This window comes from Bos javanicus, chromosome 19 (assembly GCF_032452875.1).
Source record: "Bos javanicus breed banteng chromosome 19, ARS-OSU_banteng_1.0, whole genome shotgun sequence".
NCBI classification, from domain to species: Eukaryota; Metazoa; Chordata; class Mammalia; order Artiodactyla; family Bovidae; genus Bos; species Bos javanicus.
In genome coordinates, this window is record NC_083886.1 from 748,801 (window position 1) to 772,021 (window position 23,221).

Below are 23,221 nucleotides of genomic sequence, written 5' to 3' on the forward strand. Positions count from 1 at the left end.
TGACTTGGTGGACATGAGTTCGAGTGAACTCCGGGAGTTGGTGATGGACAGGGAGGCCTGGTGTGCTGCAATTCATGGGGTCGCAAAGAGTCGGACACTACTGAGCTACTGAACTCATCTGAACTGAGCCTCCAACTCTTTGGAAATATTCTGCTTTAGAACACTCAGATCTTAGAAATGCAGGAGTTTCCTATCTTTGTCAGAGTTTAACCAAGTTAGCACAGATGTACTACTTTTTTTTTTTTTTTCTGCTCTCCCTCTGCATAAATTATCCAAGAACATTCTTCACACTCATCTCCCACATTTCACATAGCCATTGAACTAAAGTGTGAACGCACTCACCTGGCCACAGGTGATTGAGTCCACAGTGCCTGTTATACAAAGATGGCTCAACCAAACTATTTACTTCAGCTCTTTAAATAAGAACCAAGAGAAAGTGTTTATCTCTCTTTGTAGTGTATTTTCTTTTCTTTTTTTTTTTTTTAGACTGGGAATTGTTTTCCATATCTTCCTCAGTATTGACTGGAGAAAATTTAAAGTCAAACATCAGGGAGATAGATGATAATCAAACAGATGTATAAAAATATGTATGCAATTTTCATCTTTCCGTTTTCCTAATGACTGACACACACAATGCAACCATGACTAATAAATTATATTTTTACTTCTTATTTGTTTTATAACAAAGGCAAACATGATAATACAATTTCAGGAGATTTAATGCTTTGAGCCCAATTCACAAATTCAGTTTTTGACATAGAAATGTTTCTGTAGAAGGGCTAGTATCACAAAGTTTAAAGAGAACGCTAACATAAGTACTCATCAATTTCCCATCCAAGGCAGTAAATTATATCTCAGTTTAGCAAAAAATGACCACATTTCTGTTTTCTGGTGTCATACTTTCCATTTGGCCTATATCCCATATAATTTCAATAATCTTATTTGTTTTAAAATTATTTCTATAAGGCTAAAGATTGGCAATAGAGCTATCTAATTACAATGTTATATATTTGCAACCAACTCCAGTATTCTCACCTGAAGAATAGAGGAGCCTGATGGGCTACAGTGTGTGGGATGGCAAAGAATTGGACAAAACTAAGCAACTAACATTGCAACTACTACTACTTATTTGCAATAAAATTATGTGCACATTAACCTACACAGCTTACATATTTTCACATAAATTCAGCTACTTTATGATGGCATTTTTATTCTTCTGTACTTAGCCATTTGCATTTTACTTTCTTGGCATTATACTGTTTATTGTCCTTTGAAACATGATTATCTGAGTATGTGTACATGTGTCTTTGTGTTTACGTACTAATATTTGGAAGAGAGTAAGTGAGAGAAGGATAGGAAACTTTTGAGAAGAAAATAAAGAATAGAAGAAAAACTATCATAAATGTGTGCATTCAAATCAGAGAGCTGCTTTTATAGATAGCACTCTTTTACACCAATTTATATTTTTTTTCCTTAACAGATACGTGTGTTTTTCCAGGGATAAAGGAAATGATAGTTGGTATGTTTACTTCTGCAATTGAAAGGATATTCCTGAATTTATACTTAAGCAACTCTGCAGGAAATAATTCCATAAATAAAACTGGAATCTATTTTAATGTTTAAAAAGTTTGATATATGTTGTATATAACACGCTCTCACAGACTATAAATTGTGAAAAAAACATGCATCATGAAAAAATAAATTGACAATTGCAAATACACGGCATGGTCAGTTTCATGTGATATTGTCACTTTCGACTCTAAATACTGAATTGCTTATTTTCATAACCCAAATTTCTTTACAAATTATCCCTATTTCTGAGAACCTAAAAGAAAAATAGAATGATTCGATGACACTTCCATAGTTTTATATAAAACTTTGGTAATTTCACTTATATCTAATTGGATATGTGTATGTGAAAATGAATGGACTTGATTAATTAGAAAATATTCTTTTTTTTTAATATATATTTTTTATTTTTTTTTTTCTAATTTTATTTTATTTTTAAACTTTGCATAATTGTATTAGTTTTGCCAAATATCAAAATGAATCCGCCACAGGTATACATGTGTTCCCCATCCTGAACCCTCCTCCCTCCTCCCTCCCCATACCATCCCTCTGGGTCGTCCCAGTGCACTAGCCCCAAGCATCCAGTATTGTGCATTGAACCTGGACTGGCAACTCGTTTCTTACATATTCTAATGAAAAACTAACTTGAATTCAGCTTTCCAAATTTCAATTTAATTTGAAATTAAATTGCTCTATTTTATTTAAAGTACTCTATTTAATGCAGAAAATTCACCAAATAATTCCAGAGGTGAAAGGACTCTTCCTAGTAATTACATTCCATAAACCCTTCTTTACTTCCCTGTTCTGGAGACTGTAGATCAGAGGATTCAACATGGGGATCACCACTGTGTAGAACACAGAAGCTACTTTGTCCTGAGTCAAGGAGTAGCTGGAGGAAGGTCTCAGATAAGTATAGATGGAGGTGGAATAGAACAGGATGATGGCTGCCAGGTGAGATGCACACGTGGAGAATGCTTTGTGCCTTCCCTCCCCTGTATGCATACGGTAGATGGAGAAGAGAATGTAGGAGTAGGAGGTGAGGATCACCAGCAGAGTTCTGACCATATTCACACCAGCAAAAGTGGACATGATACTTTCATATAGGCATGTGTCAGAACAAGAGAGTTTGAAAAGTGGGGGACTGTCACAGAAGTGATGGATGACATTGGAACTGCAGAATGACAAGCTGCTCACATAACCTGTGTGAATTACAGAGTTCAACAGTCCTGCTCTAAAAGCCCCTGCTGCCATTTTCAGGCAGACCATCCTGGACATGATCAAGGAGTAAAAGAGAGGGTTGCATATGGCCCCATAGTGGTCATGGGCTATTAACCCAAAAAGGATGCATTCAGTTGTGGCCAAGGCTATAAAGAAGTACATCTGCAGAAAGCAGACAGATTAGGAGATGGACTTCTTCTCTGATAATAAATCTACCAGCATCTTTGGGTGATGGTGGATTAATAACAAACATCTACAAAGGACAGGTTAGCCAGGGAGAAGTGCATGGGTGTGTGAAGTCGGGAATCAGCTCTGATTAAGAGGATCATCCCAACATTTCCCAAAACTGTCATTGTGTAAATCACACAAAAAAAGAAAAAGAGGACAACCTGCTGCTTCTGTGTGTCCGCTAATCCCAAAGGATGAACTCAGTCAGCAGAGTATAGTTTTTTCTGGCCATTTGTCACAGGTATAGTATGTTTAAACTTACATTAGGTGCCAATATTTCATTGTCCAAATTTTACAGGAAATAGTAGTAATAAGAATGAGGTTTAGTGGTTAGCATATAGAAAAAATAACCCATAGGGTAATTGGAGAAGGCAATGGCACCCCACTCCAGTACTCTTGCCTGGAAAATCCCATGGACGGAGGAGCCTGGTGGGCTGCAGTCCATGGGGTCGCTAGGAGTCGGACATGACTGAACGACTTCACTTTGACTTTTCACTTTCATGCATTGCAGAAGGAAATGGCAACCCACTCCAGTGTTCTTGCCTGGAGAATCCCAGGGGCGGGGGAGCCTGGTGGGCTGCCGTCTACAGGGTCGCACAGAGTCGGACACGACTGAAGCGACTTAGCAGCTAGAGCATAGTAAATACTGAAAAATGATGCAATAGTTAAATTAGTTCAAAAAATGAATGAATGTTCGAAATTATTAAGCAGTTGTATCACATTTGGGTTGAGGAATTAAAAACTACTGGTCAAGGCCCACATATTTCACTTTAGATTATTATTATTATTATTTTGCAAATTCAGTATCTATGTTACATTCTTTCTCTTCTAATCCACGTACAAAATAAAATAATACATTTGAATCAGTTCTAATGAGGTGGATGAAACTGGAGCCTATTATACAGAGTGAAGTAAGCCAGAAAGAAAAACACCAATACAGTATACTAATGCATATATATGGAATTTAGAATGATGGTAACAATAACCCTGTGTGCAAGACAGCAAAAGAGACACTGATGTATAGAACAGTCTTTTGAACTCTGTGGGAGAGGGAGAGGGTGGGATGATTTGGAAGAATGGCATTGAAACATGTATAATATCATATATGAAACGAGTCGCCAGTCCAGGTTCGATGCACAATACTGGATGCTTGGGGCTGGTGCACTGGGACGACCCAGAGGGATGGTACGGGGAGGGAGGAGGGAGGAGGGTTCGGGATGGGGAACACATGTATACCTGTGGTGGATTCATTTCGATATATGGCAAAACCAATACAATATTGTAAAATTAAAAATAAAATAAAATTTAAAAAAAAGAATATAGAAGTGTCCTTGCTGAAGCCTCTCCCATATCTTCTGAACAGACACTTAACTTTAACTCAAATACATTTTTTTCCTTCTCCTCAAGATCACTCTGTATGTTCTTCAACTCATTAATTCATGCATCACCACCTGGAAGTTGCTTTTGTGTTCTCCAAGCAGCAAAAGTAGCCCATTTCAAATAACCAAAAATTGAGCATATATTATATTGTTAAGAGGAGGAGAACAAGGCAACCTACTCCAGGATTCTTGCCTGGAGAGTTTGATGGACAGAGGAGTCTGGTGGGCTACAGTCTATGGGGTCACAAAGAGTCAGACACAACTGAGTGACTAAGTATAGCACAGCTTACTGTTAAGAATGATTTTGTAGTAAACCTAATAACCATTCTCATCATAAGCCACACTATCAAATGAATGCCATATAGTAACAGACACTATACTGAATGACAGAGCCAAGTTTTTATTGCATTCTTCCCAGTACTAACCTATTTGGTCAAGTATTTTCTTTTTTGTCAAAATCCCTAATAAATCAGTTGAGGCACAAAAATAAAAAGAAGAAAGTTTTCATGTTTTAAATGAAATTAAAAGCGTGAAAACTTGAATTAGCTCTTTGTAAAAGTTTAAGGCAGCTTCTGATTATATACATATTGCTGCCCCTTAATTTTGTTCTCCTTAAACAGCATTGGGTGCACTTGGGGACTGGTTTATAGATTTTGATTGTGAAATGAATCATCTAAAAGCAGAAACTTCAGTCTCAAAACTAATTAAAATGTGATCACACACAGAGAGATGAAATCAAACACTAGTGTGATCTTCATCATAACATGGTTCCTGATCTCTTTTTTAAAGTTTTTGCTTTATTTAAAAATGGTTATTTAATTGCCTCTTTCTTTGTATAGTTAGCAGCTTAGTCCAAATGTGTATATAACCTACTACCATACTACTGTCCTTCCCTGTGTGGGTTTGTGTGTATCCCTCCCCTTAGCAGAGTAATTTTAACTTTCATTCCACATTTGTTCTTGAGTGAAATTAATCAGAAGAAGAAAATAACTACTAACCTCATGCCCAGATGAATATTTATTGACCAAGATGAACAACATGGACCACAGATGGTTGAGGTGGATGACAATTTCATGACAGGTTATGAGGTCAGCTCTGCCATATCCCAGATGACTTGAAAATCACAGCTTCTATCAGCTGCAGCTTCAGTAGCAAATGCAAGGGAAAGTTCTGGGGAATTCCCCTCCAAAAACTTCAGGTATGGTTATTATCTTAGCAAGCCCTGCACACCACTCAATTTCCTCCCAGATTCTACAAAGGCACTCCCATTCCGCCTATATTGTTGTTGTTGGTGGTTTAATTGCTAAATTGTGTTCAACTCTTGTGACCCCATAGACTGTAGCCTGCCAGGATCCTCTGCCCATAGGGTTTTCCAGGCAAGAATACTGAAGTGGGTTACCATTTCCTTCTCCAGGGTATCTTCCTGACCCAGGAGTCCAACCCAGGTCTGCTGCATTGCAGGCAAATTCTTCATCGACTGAGCTAGGAGGGAAGCCCAGGTATATATCATTGCTTACCTTTAATATTAAAGTTAACTTTAATGAATTGAAATTGGTATTTGATAGATCATTTACATAGTCAGGAAATCTATGAGACTATTATACAGCATAGGTGTCAGTTTCATCCTTTAAACATTGATCTACCTGCTTTGGAACTATTCATTAATTCAACTCTGCCATAGCTGAACATGTGTGTATGTGGCTTTGTGTGTATGCATCAGTTTGGGAAGAGATAAAGCAAGAGAAGATTATGAAACTTTTGGAAAGAAAAGAAGGGAATAGAAGAAAAGTTATTGTAATTGGTGTATTTTAACCAGAGAGCATTTTTAAATAGAACACATTACACAAAGCCACACTTATTCTTTCATAAAACTGTGTATATTTGCAGAGATAAAGGAAATAAAAGTTTAAGCTGTTTACTATTGCAATTAAGATAATGTTCCTGAAATTTTATTTAAATAGCCCCCTCCAGATAACAGTTCAAGAAAATGGAAATCTATTTTACATTTAAAACATTTTGATACATGATGTATATCAATGGCTTACAAATCTTGAATAGGCAAAAAGGATGGATTGGAAAAAAAATAAACTGACAGTTAGACATATACTACACAATTATTTTTATGTAACATTGTAACTCCTGCCTCTATATACATAATCCTTTACTTCCCTAAACAAAATATCTCTACAAAGAAGCCCAAGTTTCAGAAAATTGGGGAAAATATACAATGATTAGATGAAATGTCCATGGTATTATATATAAAGTTCAATTAATTTTATCTAATTGATTGTATGCACTTTAATATTATCAGAACATGATTACATAGATTATGTAGTAAGGAAAATAAGTTTGATCCAGGTTTTGAATGTTCAATATATATTCTATTTAGTCAAGAAAACTAAGCTGGCAATCACGGAAATGAAGGGACCCTTTTCCGAGTGATTACATCCCATAAAGCCTTCTTCACTTCACTATTCCTAAGGCTATAGATGACAAGATTTAACATGGGGATCACCACTGTGTAGAACATGGAAGCCACTTTGTCCTGAGTCAGGGAGTATCTGGAAGAAGGTCTCAGATAAGTGTAGATGGAGGTGGAGTAGAACAGGATGATGGCTGTCAGGTGAGACGCACACGTGGAGAAAGCTTTGCGCCTCCCTTCCCCTGCATGCATACAGAAGATGGAGAAGAGAATGTAGGAGTAGGAGGTGAGGATCAGCAGCAGAGTCCCAACTATATTCACACCAGCAAAAGTGGACGAGATGCTTTCATACCAGGCCTGTATTAGAACATGAGAGCTTAAAAATTGGAGGGGTGTCACAGAAGAAGTGATGGATGACATTAGAACTGTAGAATGACAAGCTGCTCACATAACCTGTGTGAACCAAAGTTCAACAGTCCTTCTGTAAAAGCCCCTGCTGCCATTTTCAGGCAGACGGTCCTGGACATGATTAAGGAGTAAAGGAGAGGGTTGCATATGGCCACATAGAGGTCACAGGCCATTAACCCCAAACGGATGCATCCAACTGTGGCAAAGGCTAAAAAGAAGTACATTTCCAGAAAGCAGCCAGCAAAGGAGATTTTTTTTCTTCTCTCACAATAAATCAACCAGCATCTTTGGAGTGATGGTGGAGTATTAACAAACATCTACAAAGGACAGGTTAGCCAGGAAGAAGTACATTGATGTGTGAAGTTGGGAATCAGTCCTGATTAAGAGGATCATCCCAACATTTCCCACAACTGTAAGCATGTAAATCACTAAGAAAAGGCAAAAGAAGATAACCTATAGCTCCAGTGTGTCTGCTAATCCCAAAAGGATGAACTCTGTGAGTGAAGTATAATTTTTTTCTGCCCATTGATTACAGATACAGTATGCTTAAACTTAAATTGGGTGTAAATATTTCCCTTTGCACAATTTGCCAGAAATAGAAATACTGATTAAGTAAGTCATATATGAAAAAGAAGCCTGGGACAACAGTGCATGATAAACAGAGTCAGAGAGAAATTAGCGGGCCAATGAATAGACATTCAATTTTATTAAGCATTTGTCTCTAATAATCTGGAGTGAGGGATCCACAAATGACTGGTCTAAATCCACATATATCACCTAAGTTTTTTTTTTTTTTTCCTGAATGCAATATCTATGGTTCTATTTTTTCCCATCTAGTCCACATTCAAAATGCAAAGTACAGAACTATACTTGCCGAAGTTTCTTCCATTCTCTGAGCACGTATTTGAATTTAAGTCACATGCATTCTTCAACTCCAAAATTTATGCATGGCCAGTTGGAAATTGTGTGTTCTCCAAGCAGCAAAAAAATAACCCAGTTCAATAACTGATACTTTGAAATCTATCATATTCTTAATAATGATATTGTAGTGTATTAAGGTACACAAATAACTGTTCTTGTGGTAGCACACACTGTACCTGTTTATGGCTGTGAATGACAGAGACTGCACCAAGTATTTAATAGCATTTTTCTCAGTACTAAATTGTCTAGTTTATCATTTCTGTTTTTACTAGAATCCCTAACAACTAAAGTGAGGCACCAAAAAACAAAACAAAACAAAACAAAAAAAACATGAAGAAGACAATTTTCATGTGTCAAATGAAATGTAAAGCAGTGAAACTTTATATTACTTCTTAGTAAAAATCTAAGACACCTTCTGAGTATATATGTATGTTGCTCCCCTTTTATTTTATTCTCCTTGAAGAGGGCTAGGTAACCATGGGGATTGAATTATAGGTTTTAATTGTGTCATGAATCCTCTAAAGGCAGAAACTCCAGCTCAGAAGTATTTAAATATGATCATGTGCAAGTATATGAAATTAAACTCTAGATGGAACTCAGTGATCTCTGTGTTAAAGTTGTTTGCCAAATTAAAAAAAAAAAATGTCTATTTAGCTGCCACTTTCTTTGTAGTTTTAGCTTATTCCAATGGGTACACTACTCTCTACCAAATTATGATTCTTCCCTTTGTGTCTGTGTGTGTATGTGCCCCTCCACTTGTCTGGCTGAGTTTAATCTTCAATCTGGCTTTGTTCTTGAGTGAAACAAATTAGAAGGAGACTCTAACTACTAAGTATATCCCTATATGAATATTTTTCTGATCCACTTGGACTATGTGGCCCACAGAGGGCCCTAGGTGTCTGTGACAGGTCATAAGGTCTGTGTTGCCACATCCCCAGTGATTTGAATGCCACATTTTCTATCAGGAGAAACTTCAGCAGCAAGAGCAAGGGAAGGGCCATGAGGAATATCCCTCCCAAAACTGTAATGTGGTTATCATTTTAGCAATCCCTGAATCCTACTCAATTTCCTCCAGAATTCTACTAAGCCATTCCATTACACCTATATAATATTGCTTACTTTTAATATAATATACAGATTGACTTTAATGGACTGAATTGATAATTGGTAGAACATTTTCATAATCAGGAAATCAACGAGACTGTTGTAAAGAATATGGGTCTGTTTCAAACTTCTAACATTGGTCTAACTGCTTTGAACTATGCATTGATTAAACTTTTCCATAGCTGAATATGTGTGCTTGAGGCTTTGTGTTAATATGTGTATCAGTCTGGGAAAGAAAACATGAGAGAAGAACAGGAAATTTTTTACACGAAAAGACAGGAAGAGAAAAAAAGCCGATGCAATCGGTCCATTCTAGCCAGACAGCAGTTTTCTAAGCAGAACATATTTAATCAAATTCCTACATATTCTTTAATGAATATGTATGTGTTTGTGAGGATAAAGGGAATAAAAGTTGACATATTTACTGTAGCAACTAAATGCTATTTTTATTTTTACTTTAAGCATTAATAATTCAATAAAATGGAAATCTATTTTACATTGAAAACTTTTTCACACATGATATATTTTAATCCTTTACAAATCATAAATAGTGAAAAATTCATCAAAAAATAACAATTACAAAAATAATAAGCACCTAGTTTCATGTGACATTGTAAATTTTATCTCCATATACTTGACCCTTTATATCCCTAACCAAGATAGTTTTACATATAAATTACATTTTAGCAACCTACAGGAAATACACACGATTAGATGAAAGTTGCATAATCTTACATAAGTTTGATAAATTATATCTAATAGGGCACATGTTCATGAGAATTACCAGAACATGAATACACAGATTAATCTATAATGAAAATAAGCTTGATCCAGTTTCTGAAAACTAAATTATATATTCTACTTAGTTCCAAAAATTAATCAATCACATAAATGAAGGAATCTTTTGACGAGTAATTACATTCCATAAAGCTTTCTTCAATTCCGTATTCCTGATACTATAGATCGAGGATTCTACATGGGGATCACCATTGTGTAGAAAACAGAAGCCACTTTGTCCTGACTCAAAGAGTAGCTGGAAGCAGGTCTCAGATAAGTGTAGATGGAAGTGGAGTAGAACATGATGATGGCTGTCAGGTGAGATGCACACATGGAGAATGCTTTGTGTCTCCTCTCCCCTGAATGCATATGGAAGATGGAGAAGAGAATGTAGGAGTAGGAGGTAAGGATGCCCAGCAGAGTTCCGACCATATTCACACCAGCAAAAATGGAAAAGATGCTTTCATGCAGGTGTGTGTCAGAACAGGAGAGTGTAAAATGTGGGGTTGTCACAGAAGAAGTGATGAATGACATTGGGACTGCAGAATGGTAAGCTGCTTGCATAACTGGTGTTCACCATGGAGTTCAACAGTCCTGCTATAAAAGTCCCCACTGCCATTTCTAGGCAGACCATCATGGACAAGATCAAGGAGTAAAGGAGAGGGTTGCATATGGCCACATAGTGGTCATGGCCCATTAACCCAAAAAGGATGCATTCAGTTGTGGCAAAGGCTAAAAAGAAGTACATCTGCAAAAAGCAGCAAACAAAGGAGATTGTCTTCTTCCCAGATAATAAATCAACCAGCATCTTTGGAGTGATGGTGCAAGCATCTGCAAAGGATAGGTTAGCCAGGAAGAAATACATGGGTGTGTGAAATTTGGAATCAGTCCTGATTAAGAGGATCATCCCAACATTTCCCACAACTGTAAGCATGTAAATCACCAAGAAAAGGCAAAAGGGGAAAACTGTAAGCATGTAAATCACCAAGAAAAGGCAAAAGGGGAAAACGTGTACCTCCAATGTATCTGCTAATCCCAACATGATGAACTCTGTGAGTGAAGTGCATTTTTTTCTGCCCATTGATTACAGATACAGTATGCTTAAACTGGGTATGCATATTTCCCTTTGCACAATTTACCAGAAATAGAAATATTGATAAAGTAAAACATACATGGAAAAGAAACCTAGAACAACAGAGCACGGTAAACAGAGTCAGGAGAATTAGTAAACAAACGAATAAGCATTAGATTTTATTAAGTATTGGCTCTATTAATTCTGGACTGAGGGATCCACAAATGACTCATCATCTAAATAACATACATCATTTAAGGTTATTTTTCGAATGCAGCATCTATGTTTGATTCTTTCCAGTCTTGTCCATATCCAAATGCAAAGTACAGAGCTATTCTTTCTGAAGTTTTTTCCATTCTCTGAGAAGGTATTTGAATTGAACTGAAATCACTTTTTTTGTTTTCTCCACAAGTCTGCTGTCTATATGCTTTAACTCCAAAATGTATGCATGGTCACTTGGAAATCACTTGTGTGCGATTCTCCAGGCAGCAAAAAATAGCCCAGATTGATAACTGATATTTTGACATCTATCATATTCTTAGTGATGATATTGTAGTGTATTAAGGTACACAAATAACTGTTCTCCTTTCAAAACACACTATCAAACTAATGTCTTGTGGTAGCACACACCATACCTGTTTAGGGTGGTGAATGACAGAGACTGCACCAAGTACTTAACAGCATTTTTCTCAGTACTAACTTGTCTAGTCTATTATTTCTGGTTTTTTTCTAGAATCCCTAATAACTCAGGTGAGGCACATAAAAACATAAAGAGGATAATTTTCATGCTATAAGTGAAATGTAAAGCAGTGAAATTTTGAATTAACAGTTTGTAAAAATTTGAGACACATTCTGAGTATATGCATATCACTATCCTTTTATTTTGTTCTCCTTAAAGAGGATTAGGTAACCATGGGGACTAGATTATAAGTTTTAATTGTGTCATGAATCCTCTAAAGGCAGAAACTGCAGTCTCAGAAGTATTTAAATATGATCACATGCATGTAGATGGGAATAAACCATCTACATGGTTTATTGGAACTATATGGAACTTTCTGATCTCTGTGTTATTTCAAAGGTATTTATTTGCCAAATTAAAAAAAAAAGATCTATTTAATTGCCTCTTTCTTTGAAGTTTAAGCTTATTACAATAGTTACATAATCATCTACCAAATTATGATTCTTCCCTTTGTGTGTGTGTGTACCCCTACACTTGTCTGGCTGAATTTAACCTTCAATCTAGCTCTGTTCTTGAAAGTGAGTGTGTTAGTCACTGAGTTGTGTCTGACTCTTTGGGACCCCCTGGTCTGTAGCCTGCTGAACTCCTTTGTCCATGGAATTGTCCAGGCAAGAATACTGGAATGGCTTGCCATTTCCTTCTCCGGGATCTTCCCAACCTAGGGATTGAACCCAGATCTCCTACATTGCAGGAAAAGTCTTTAGCAACTGAGCCAACATGGAAGCTCTGTTTTTAAGTGAAATAAATTAGAAGGAGACACTAACTTATAACTACATGCTTATATGAATACTCATCATATGCAGCTGGACTATGTGGACAGCAGAGGACACTGGATGGTGTGACAGGTCATGGAATCTGCTTTGTTATACCCCAGATGACTTGAATATTACAACTTCTATCAGGAGCAATTTCAGCACCAAGGACAAGGGGAGAGCCACGAGGAATATCCCTTCAAAATGTCTAAGTGTGGTTAGAATCTTAGCAAGCCCTGAATCCCACTCAATTTCCTCCAGAATTCTACTATGTCACTTCATTCCACCTATATATGATTGCTTACCTTTAATATAATATATGGATTAACTTTAATGAATTTAATTGGTGACTGGTAGAATATTTCCATAATCAGGAAATCCATGAGACTGTTTTAAAGGATATGGGTCTGTTTTATCCTTCAAAGATCAATCTACCTACTTTGAACTATGCATTGATTCAACTCTGCTATAGCTGAATGCGTGTGCATGTGGCTTTATGTATAATATGTGGATCAGTCTGGGAGAGAAAATATGAGAGAACAGGAAATTTTTGAGAAGAAAAGATGGGAAGAGAAGAAAACCTGTTGCAACTGGTGCCTTTTAACCAGACAGCAGTTTTCTAAACAAATACATTTAAACAAATTCCTACATATTATTTAATGAATAAGTATGTGTTTATGGGGATAAAGGAGATGAAAGTCCACATGTTTACTGTAGCAGCTAAATTATATTACTGAGTTATGATTTAAGCATTACAGCCCTAATTCAATAAAGTGGAAATCAACATTGAAAACATTTTCACACACGTGATATATACAATCCTTTACAAATCATAAATGTTGAAAAAATACATTAAAAAGCTGACAATTACAAATATAATACACAGCTAGATTCATGTGACATTGCAAAAATTATCTCCATATGCTGCTGCTGCTGCTGAGTCGCTTCGGTCGTGTCCAACTCTGTGCGACACCATAGACAGTAGCCCACCCAGGCTCCCCCATCCCTGGGATTCTCCAGGCAAGAACACTGGAGTGGGTTGACATTTCCTTCTCCAATGCATAAAAGTGAAGTCACTCAGTCGTGTCTGACTCTTAGCGACCCCATGGACTGCAGCCCACCAGGCTCCTCCATCCATGGGATTTTCCAGGCAAGAGTACTGGAGTGGGGTGCTATTGCCTTCCCCATATCTCCATATACGTCACCCTTTATTTCCCTAACCAAGGCAGCTTTATGAATAAATCACATTTTAGAAAAATATTGGAAAACATACAATAATTACAAAAAAGTTTCATGATCTTACATAATTTTGATAAATTATATCTAATAGGACTTGTGTTGATGAACATTACCAGAACATGATTAGACAGATTAAGTTATAATGAAGATAAGCTTGATCCAGTTTCTGAAAGTTAAATTATATACTTTATTTAGTTAAGAAAATTAATCAACCACAGAAATGAATGAATCCTTTTCCTAGTAATTGCATTCCATAAAGCCTTCTTTTTTAAAAATTTTATTTTATTTAACTTTACAATATTGTATTGGTTTTGCCATATATCAAAATGAATCTGCCACAGGTATATATGTGTTCCCCATCCTGAACCCTTCTTTACTCCCCTGTTCTGGAGACTGTAGATCAGAGGATTTAACATGGGTATCACCACTGTGTAGAACACAGAAGCTACTTTGTCCTGAGTCAAGGAGTAGCTGGAGGAAGGTCTCAGATAAGTATAAATGGAGGTGGAATAGAACAGGATGATGGCTGCCAGGTGAGACGCAAACGTGGAGAATGCTTTGTGCCTCCCCTCCCCTGTATGCATATGGAAAATGGAGAAGAGAATGTAGGAGTAGGAGGTGAGGATCACCAGCAGAGTTCTGACCATATTCACACCAGCAAAAGTGGACATGATACTTTCATATAGGCATGTGTCAGAACAAGAGAGCTTGAAAAGTGGGGGACTGTCACAGAAGTGATGGATGACATTGGAACTGCAGAATGACAAGCTGCTCACATAACCTGTGTGGTGAATTACAGAGTTCAACAGTCCTGCTGTAAAAGCCCCTGCTGCCATTTTCAGGCAGACCGTCTTGGACATGATCAAGGTGTAAAGGAGAGGGTTGCATATGGCCACATAGCAGTCACGGGCCATTAACCCAAAAAAGGATGCATTCAGTTGTGGCCAAGGCTATAAAGAAGTACATCTGCAGAAAGCAGACAGCAAAGGAGATGGTTTTCTTCTCTGATAAAAAATCTACTAGCATCTTTGGAGTGATGATGGATGAATAACAAACATCTACAAAGGATAGCTTAGCCAGGAAGAAATACATGGGTGTGTGAAGTCAGGAATCAGCTCTGATTAAGAGAATCGACCCAAAATTCCCCACAACTGTAAGCATATAAATCATAGAAAAATTGCAAAGGAGGATAACCTGTGGCTCCAGTGTGTCTGCTAATCCCAACAGGATGAACTCCTTCAGTGAAGAATAATTTTTTCTGGCCATTTTTTACAGATATAAAATGCTTCAGCTTCCATTACATGGAAAGATATCACTGTTCTATGTTTGCATTAAGTAATAGGAATGTTAATGTGGCTAGTGGCACATGAGGGGGAAAAAAGGCTTAGATAATAGAGTATAGTAAAAGAACAACTGAAATAAGGTAGAAACTAGTGAAAAATGAATAAACATTGGAGTTTGTTAAGCAATTCTCTGTCTTAAATGTGGGTTGAGGCATTCACAAATCCTTGGTCTAAGTCTCCATATTTCACTTCAGTTTTTTCTAATGCAATATTTATGTTCTATTCTTTCTTGTTTAGCACACATCTAAAACGCAAAGTTCACAGCTATCCTTGTTGGCTTCTTCCCCATTTTCTGAGGAGGTATTTAACTCAAATGCATTTTTTTCCCCCACAAAGACAGCTCTCTATATTCTTCAACTCCAATATTTATGACTCACCACCCGAATGCCACTTTTGTGTTCTCCAAGCAGCAAACATAGCCTGTTTCAAATAACCAATATTTTGATACCTATTATACCCTTAAGAATTATTATGTAGTGTTTAAATGTTAACCACACATCTGTTCTCATTTCAAAGCACATTATCAAATCAATGCCCTATAGTAACAGTCACATACTGGTCCTCAGCAGTGAAAGATAAGGACAGCAGCACATACTTACTAACATCTTTCCCAGTACTAGTTCATTTGGTCTATTATTTTCATTCTTATCAGAATCTTCTCTAATAACTCAGTTGAGACATAAAAATTATAAAGAGACAATTTTTATGCTGAAGTGAAATGAAATCAGAGATAATACGGATTCTATCTGTGTAAAAATTTGAGACACTTCTTGAATATATACACAAACCTGGATTTTTTTTTTTTTCCTGAAAGAGGGTTGGATAACCATGGGGACTAGACTACAGCTTTTAGTTGTGAGTCAGTCCTCTAATGGCAGAAACTCCATTATCAAAAGTAATTAAAATATGATCACACACAGGTAGATGGAATCACACTATATGTGGACTTGCATCATAACTTGGCTATTGATGTCTGTGTTACTTTAAAGATATTTTCCAAATATAAAACATTTAATTGGCTATTTAATTGCCTATTTTTTGGATAATTTTAGCTTATTCCAAAAGGGTACACAACCCACTACAAAATTGTAATTCTCCCCCTATGTATGTATATGTATGAGTGTGTGTTTGTGCGTAATTGTGTGTGTATGTAACTCACCACATTTCTGGGTAAATTTAACCTGCAATCCACCTGTTTTGGGTGAAATAAATTGGAAGAAGATGCTAACTACTTAGTTCATGAATATTCTTCTGGCAAATATGAATAATTCAAATATGTCAGCCACAATGGTACCTAGATTTTTGAGCTGGATGACAACTTTATGACAGGTCATGAGATCAGCTTTACCACATACCAGTTGATTTGAATATTGAAGCTTCTATCAGGTGACACTAGCAGCAAGTGCAAGGCAAAAGCCATGAGGAATTTCTCTCCAAAAACTATATACTATAGTTACCATCTTAACAAGAGCTGTCCCCCTCTCAATTTCCTCCAGAATTCTACTAAGTCACTCCCATTCCACTTCCATATTAAGGTTTACCTTTAATATTCAGATTAACTTTAAAGGATGCTATTGATAATTAATAGATTTCCATAAGCAGGAAATTCATGACTCTATCATGCAGAATATGAGTCAGTTTCACCCATTAAACACTGATGTACCTGTTTTGGAACTATGCCCTGATTAAACTCTGCCATAACTGAACGTGTGTTCATGTGGATTTGTTTATATGTATCACTGTGGAGGAGAGAAACTTAAAGAACAGGAAATTTTTGAGAAGAAAAGAAAGGAATAGGAAAAAAAAAAACGGTCTAATTGTGTTTTTTAACAAAACAGCTGGTTTCTATAGAGAACACTGCTGCACAATTCATATTTATACATTAAGTTCAGTTCAGTTCAGTCTCAGTCGTGTCCGACTCTTTGCAACCCCATGGACCACAGCACGCCAGGCCTCCCTGTCCATCACCAACTCCCAGAGCCCACCCAAACCCATGTCCATTGAGTTAGTGATGCCATCCAACCATCTTATCCTCTTTCATCCCCTTCTCCTCCTGCCCTCAATCTTTCCCAGCATCAGGGTATTTTCAAATGAGTCAGCTCTTCGCATCAGGTGGCCAAAGTATTGGAGTTTCAGCTTCAACATCAGTCCTTTCAATAAACACCCAGGACTGACCTACTTGAGGATGGACTGGTTGGATCTCCCTGAAGTCCAAGGGACTCTCAAGAGTCTTTTCTAACACCACAGTTCAAAAACATCAGTTATTCGGTGCTCAGCTTTCTTTATAGTCAAACTCTCACATCCATACATAAAGAACATTAATGCTAGTTACTGAGATCAGATTCTCTCCAAAAGAGTGTTTCCTGAATAAATCTCACAAACATCTTGTCATCAGTCTCTTCTTCCATTTCACATTCTCTTATTGAAAGTGTAGTCTGTGATTCCATTCTCTTAGTCTTCTTTGTCATGACATCATTGCCCATGTCAGGTCTGTTTATAGCATGACTAAGTCCACTGTTTCCTGGATTCAAATTGATTTTCAAAATTTCATGGATAGATTTGTAAATGGAAAAATAATAAAAAAAAAATAGTACTAGAACTAGCATCACCTCATTGCACATTGCAGTTTATTTTGAGAGGTTTAATTAACTGAAGTATACAGAAATAAACTTCATTAATTTGCACCCAACTACATTAGGTTTTCTTACATGTTGAACAATGTAAAACTCCATTGCAGCTAAGGAATTTCAAGCAGGAACAAATTTTGAGTCATCACACTTCCAAACTTCAGGCAATATTCAAAAGTTATAGTTACTGAACTAGTATGGTTTCCACATAAACATAAGCACATACAAATAGAGCAGAATTGAGACACCTTAAAGAAACACATATCTATCAGTTCAGTTACTCAGTCATGGGCTGTTTGAGACATCATGGGGTGCAGCACACCAGGCCTCCATGTCCATCACCAACTCCAAGAGTTTACTCAAACTCATGTCCATTGAGTCGGTGATGCCATCCAACCATCTCATCCTCTGTCATCCCATTCTCCTCCTGTCTTCAATCTTTCCCAGAATCAGTGTCTTTTCCAACGAGTTAGTTTCTCACATCAAGTGGCCAAAATATTGAAGTTTCAGCTTCAGCATCAGTGCTTTCAATGAATATTAAGGACTGACATCCTTTAGGAGAGACTGGTTGGATCTCCTTGCAGTCCAAGGGACTCTCAACAGTCTTTTCCAACACATCAAAAGCATCAATTCTTCAGCAGTCAGCTTTCTTTATAGTCCAACTCTCACATTCATACATGACCACTAGAAAAACAATAGCTTTGACTAGATGGACTTTTGATGACAAAATAATATCTCTGCTTTTTAATATGTTGTATAGGTTGGTCATAACTTTCCTTCCAAGGAGTGTCTTTTAATTTCATGGCTGGAATCACCATCTGCAGTGATTTTGGAGCCCCAAAAATAAAGTCTGACACTGCTTCCACTGTTTCCCCATCTACTTCCCAAGAAGTGATGAAACCAGATGCCATGATCTTAGTTTTCTAAATATTGAGCTTTAAACCAACCTTTTCACTCTCCTCTTCCACTTTCATCAAGAGGCTCTTTAGCTCCTCTTCACTTTCTACCATATGGGTGGTGTCATCTGCATATCTGAAGCTATTGATATTTTGCGGGGAGCGAGCTCCACCCCTGGCAAAGGTCATGAGGAAGGGGGCTTGGCATACGCAAAGGCGGGATCAAGCCTCAGGAGTCTCCCTGGAAATTCTCGAGCATCTACCCCCAAAACCAGAGTCTGCCTACTTTCTGCTTTGTGCTCTCACTTACACCTCTGACTTTATGGGGGCTTTCCCCCACTACTTCTCTCTGAAAAAAGAGTTAGCTTACAACTCCAGTTAATAAGTCCTGGGTGTGACAGTGTTTTAACCTACAAACTCCTTTGGAAATCCTCTAGCCTGCCTGAATAGGTTTTTCCGGCCACACGTGATTGTTTAGAGCCTCCCAACTGTGAGAGGCAAGAGATGTTTTATACTGTCTAAACACAGATTCCTTTGAGTAGTTAAAAGATTGATTAGAAATTGTATTGGTGAAGGGTTTTTCACTTATTGGGCCAATGTTTGCTGCCAAGTTTCCATACCCCTTACCTACTGTGTCCTTGGCAGTGTATTGATTGATATAATGGGTGTATAGAAATGTAAGTAATAGCCTCAATGTTTGTAACCTTGGACCCTTGAGTTAATTCTTTTCTTGATTGAGCCCACCTCACCTTTGCCCTATAGGAATGCAACTCTATCCAATGTTTTTTGGAGGCTGGAGCCTGACTTTAGAATAATCAGCTTTAGAGAAAAATAAGTTTCTTAAAATGTTAACAGGCCTCTGGGCCAGAATCACCTAAACTTTTGCATATGATAAGTTTGAAGGAAGAAAGCCTGGCTTACTGCATGACTCTACCCCTTCCCCCATTATCCTCTATGCATAACTTAAGGTATAAAAACTACTTTGGGAAAAAAAGTGCGGGCCTTGTTCACCAAAACTTGGTCTCCCCATGTCGTTCTTTCTCTCATCTTCTGTCTGAATTATTCAGCCTCTTTTCTCCACTGAATTTCCCCACTGAGCTATCCTTATTTCAGCCTCTTTTCTCCACTGAATTTTCTTATTGAGCTATCCTCATTCTATTACTCTTTATATCTTTGATAAATATTTAAATAAATAGGTCGCCTATGCCGTCTTTCTTTCAAATACCCTGGATCAACCAGGCTGGACCCCGGCAATATTTCTCCTGGCAATCTTGATTTCAGCTTGTACTTCTTCCAGCTCAGTGTTTCTCATGATGTACTCTGCTTACAAGTTAAATATGCAGGGTGACAAAATACATCCTTGACGTACTCCTTTCCTGGCTTGGAACCAGTCTGTTGTTCTATGTCCAGTTTTAACTGTTGCTTCTTGACCTGAATATACATTTCTCAAGAGGCAGGTCAGGAGGTCTGGTATTCCCTTCTTTTGAAGAATTTCCCATAGTTTGTTGTTATCCACACAGTTAAAGGCTTTGGCATAGTCAATAAAGCAAAAATAGATGTTTTTTTTCTAGAACTCCCTTGCTTTTTCAATAATCCAATGGATGTTGACAATTTGATCTCTGGTTCCTCTGCCTTTTCTAAAACTAGTTTGTACATCTGCAAGTTCATGGTTAATATACTGTTGAGCCTGACTGGAGAATTTTCAGCATTACTTAGCTAGTGTGTGAGATGAGTGCAATTGTGTGGTAGTTTGACCATTCGTTGGCATTGCCTTCCTTTGGGATTTTAATGAAAACTGACCTTTTCCCATCCTGTGGCCTCTGTTGGGTTTTCCAAATTTGGTGGCATATTGAGTGCAGCATTTTAACAGAATCATCTTTTAGGATTTGAAATAGTTCAACTGGAATTCCATCACCTCCTCTAGCTTTGTTCTTAGTGTTGCTTCCTCAGGCCCACTTCACTTCACATTCCAGGATGTCTAGCTCTAGGTGAGTGATTATACCATTGTGATTATCTGGGCCGTCAGGAAGCAACAGTTAGAGCTGGACTTAGAGCAACAGACTGGTTGCAAATATGAAAAGGAGTATGTCAAGGCTCTATATTGTCACCTTGCTTATATAACTTATATTCAGAGTACATCATGAGAAACTTTGGGCTGGAGGAAACACAAGCTGGAATCAAGATTGCAGGGAGAAATATCAACAACCTCATATATGCAGATGACACGGCCCATATTGCAGAAAATGAAGAAGAGCTAAAGCGCCTCTTGATGAAAGTGCGAGAGGAGAGTGAAAAAGCTGACTTAAACTCAGCATTCAGAAAACTAAGATCATGGCATCTGGCCCCATCACTTCATGGCAGATAGATGGGGAAACAGTGTCAGACTTTATTTTGGGAGGCTCCAAAATCACTGCAGATGGTGATTTCAGCCATGAAATTAAAAGACACTTATTCCTTGGAAGGAAAGTTATGAGCAACATAGATAGCATATTCAGAAGCAGAGACATTACTTTGCCAAAAAAGGTCCATCTAGTCAAGGCTATGGTTTTTCTAGTGGTCATGTATGGATGTGAGAGTTGGACTGTGAAGGCTGAGCACCAAAGAATTGATGCTTTTGAACTATGGTGTTCGAGAAGACTCTTGTGAGTCTCTTGGACAGAAAGGAGATCCAACCAGCCCATCCTCAAGAGATCAGTCCTGGGTGTTCATTGGAAGGACTGATGTTGAAGCTTAAACTCCAATATTTTGGCCACCTGATGCGAAGAGCTGACTCATTGGAAAAGACCTTGATGCTTGGAAAGATTGAAGGCAGGAGGAGAAGGAGACAACAGAGGATGAGATGGTTGGATGGCATCATTGGACATGAGTTTGTGTGGGCTCTGGGAGTTGGTGATGGACAGGGAGGCCTGGCGTGCTGTGGCTGATGGGGTCACAAAGAGTTGGACATGACTGAGTGACTGAACGAAACTGAACTGAAGATCTTTTTTGTATAATTCTTTGGCGTATTCTTGCCAGCTCTTCTTAATATATACTGCTTCTGTTAGGTCCATACCATTTCTGTCCTTTATTGAGCCCATCTTCACATGAAATGTTCCCTTGGTATCTCTAATTTTCTTTTCTTTTTAGGAAAAAAAAGAAATTATTTTATTTCACTTATGAACTTTAGTTAACTTTAGTTAATGTCCATAATCAACAGTATTGTACAAATTCAAAGTTAACAGAATAAATAATCTAATCAGTGTTTATTATCCCTTATTTGGTATTATACTACTATTTCTGATAGTAGTTTGCTGCTGCTGCTAAGTCACTTCAGTCATGTCCGACTCTGTGCGACCCCATAGATGGCAGCCCACCAGGATCCCCTGTCCCTGGGATTCTTCAGGCAAGAATACTGGAGTGGGCTGCCATTTCCTTCTTCAATGCATGGAAGTGCAAAGTGAAAGCGAAGTAGCTCAGTGGTGTCTGACTCTTAGTGACCCTATGCACTGCAGCCTACCAGGCTCCTCTGCCCATGGGATTTTCCATGCAAAACTACTGGAGTGGGTTGCTATTGCTGATAGCTTTATTGAGCCTTCTCATTAATAATGCTAAAATTTCAGTATAAAATTATCAATTATTGATTTAAATAAAATATACACTAAGTAAAATCACCACAAAATTTTACTTTTTTTTCCTTTACAATATTGTATTGGTTTTGCCATACATTGACATGAATCCACCATGGGTGCACATGTGTTCTCCATCCTGAACCCCCCTCCCACCTCCCTCCCCATACCATCCCTTGGGTAATCCTAGTGCTCCAGGCCCGAGCATCCTGTATCATGCATCGAACCTAGACTGACTATTCATTTCACATATGATAATATACATGTTTCAATGCCATTTTCCCAAGTCATCCCACCCTCGCCCTCTCTGACAGAGTCCAAAAGACTGTTCTATAAATCTGTGTCTCTTTTGCTGTCTCGCATACAGGGTTATCATTACCATCTTTCTAAATTCCATATATATGCATTAGTATACTGTATTGATGTTTTTCTTTCTGGCTTACTTCCCTCTGTATAGTAGGCTCCAGTTTCATCCACCTCATTAGAACTGATTCAAATGTATGCTTTTTAATTGCTGAGTAATATTCCATTGTGTATATGTACCACAGTTTTTTTTATCCATTCATCTGCTGATAGACATCTAGGTTGCTTCCATGTCCTGGCTATTATAAACAGAGTTGCGATGAACATTGGGGACGTGCCTCTTTCAATTAGGGTTTCCTTGGTGTGTATGCCCAGCAGTGGGATTGCTGGGTCATATGTCAGTTCTATTTCCAGTTTTTTAAGGAAGCTCCACTCTGTTCTCCATAGTGGCTGTACTAGTTTGCATTCCCACCAAGAGATATCTAGTATTTCCCATTCTATTGTCTTCCTCTATTTTTTTTTTTTTTTTTTTGCATTGATCACTGAGGAAGGCTTTCTTAACTCTACTTGCTATTCTTTGTAACTCTGCATTCAAATGGTTATATCTTTCCTTTTCTCT

The 23,221-nt window shown here is 37.7% G+C and overlaps 4 pseudogenes; all 4 read right to left on the minus strand.

The window, feature by feature from the left end:
- Positions 1-2,298: 2,298 nt before the first annotated feature.
- Positions 2,299-3,247, minus strand: LOC133233029 (olfactory receptor 5F1-like; annotated as a pseudogene).
- A 3,557-nt stretch (positions 3,248-6,804) lies between these two features.
- On the minus strand, positions 6,805-7,575 carry LOC133233030 (olfactory receptor 5F1-like; annotated as a pseudogene).
- A 2,557-nt stretch (positions 7,576-10,132) lies between these two features.
- Positions 10,133-11,107, minus strand: LOC133231539 (olfactory receptor 5F1-like; annotated as a pseudogene).
- Positions 11,108-14,019: 2,912 nt separating this feature from the next.
- LOC133233031 (olfactory receptor 5F1-like) lies at positions 14,020-15,094 on the minus strand (annotated as a pseudogene).
- Positions 15,095-23,221: the final 8,127 nt, after the last annotated feature.